The following is a 1,379-nucleotide window of genomic DNA, read 5'->3' on the forward strand; positions in this document are numbered from 1 at the left end:
GCAGGTCTGAAATAAAGATGTCATTCATTTGGCCATGCGATGTGACCTGACCAGACTGCACACTGCAGCACACTGTGCAACATTCACAGGTTTCAGCTCACTGTTATCACCCACATCAGAACCATTGCATCACCTTTTTTTAGTGTTGCATTGAGCCGAGAGCTAATGGGATTACACTAACAGGTTGTATTACTCTCATCATGTGTTCCTCTTTGGATGTTTAACTGCAGCTTTTGCTTTAAACATCCCTTTAGGATCCAACACACAATAAACACGCTGTGCTGTATGTATGAGAATGTACATACACACACACACACACACACACACACACACACACACACACACACACACACACACACAGATCCAAATGCGCATAGCCTACAAGATGGGTTACTAGCATACTAACGGAGATGGAGAAAACAGAGAGAGAGGGAGAGAGAGAGAAGGGGGAGGGAGTGTTGTTGAGCAAGCCCTGATCGATCCCGAGAGAGAGAGAGAGAGAGAGAGAGAGAGAGAGAGAGAGAGAGGGGGGGGGAGAGAGAAAGAGAGGGGAGAGAGAGAAAGAGAGGGAAAGCGAGGGAAGAAAGAGAGAGAGAGAGAGAGAGAGAGAGAGAGAGAGAGAGAGAGAGAGAGAGAGAGAGAGAGAAAGGGAGGGAGAGCGAGGGAAGAGAGAGAGAGAGAGAGAGAGAGAGAGAGAGAGAGAGAGAGAGAGATAAGAAAATAATGGAAGAAAGGCAGCGGCTGGCTGCTTATCCGAGCAAACCCCCCCCTCCTCCTCCCCTCCCCCGCCCCTCTCTCTCTCTGTCTGCCAGCTGATGCTGACTCTCGTCATCCCGGGGAAAAACCTGGACGGACGGTGGGTTTGGGGATTTTTGACACAGACTATAGCATTTACTACTTGGTTTACAGAGTGAAACTGCGAATTTAAAGAAGACACAAATTCCGAAACCGAGAGAGGAAAGTGGACAGAAAGCAAGCAAGCCAGTGCACAGTAAAAAAGGCAGGGGGGGAGAACAACAACTTCCAGCCCCCGGCCGGCTGTGCGTGCGTGTGTGTGTCCTCGGAGCGGTCTGCGGGGAGCCGTCGGCTGTTTGCCACCACAAAAGGTGAGACATTAGCAAAGCGTGCTACGGTCCAACGATGCGGCTCCACAGCCGCGTGTGTGTGTGCAGATATGTGCGTCCTGAACTGGGATCGCCACAGTGCGCACTGCGTGTGAAAACGCGCCTCTGTCCGTCTGCAGTCTGTCACTGTGTTTATGTTGAGCTGCCTCAGCTGAAAGGTTGCCATAACACGCTGTATGGATACTGATGCGCGTGGCGTGCCGCGTGCGTGGCGTACTTTGAATTTATAAAGTGTTGTATGCGCATCTGTGGTGC

The 1,379-nt window shown here is 51.1% G+C and overlaps 1 protein-coding gene across 1 annotated transcript in view; it reads left to right on the plus strand.

The window, feature by feature from the left end:
• Positions 1-767: 767 nt before the first annotated feature.
• Positions 768-1,379, plus strand: part of oprl1 (opiate receptor-like 1) — a 135,889-nt gene continuing 135,277 nt past the window's right edge. Inside the window, exon 1 of the mRNA XM_031312064.2 lies at positions 768-1,106. The gene's annotated coding sequence lies outside the window, so the exon portion shown is untranslated. The remainder of the gene's footprint in view (positions 1,107-1,379) is intronic.

The sequence above is a fragment of the Sander lucioperca genome, chromosome 12 (genome assembly GCF_008315115.2).
Source record: "Sander lucioperca isolate FBNREF2018 chromosome 12, SLUC_FBN_1.2, whole genome shotgun sequence".
In the NCBI taxonomy this organism is placed as follows: Eukaryota; Metazoa; Chordata; class Actinopteri; order Perciformes; family Percidae; genus Sander; species Sander lucioperca.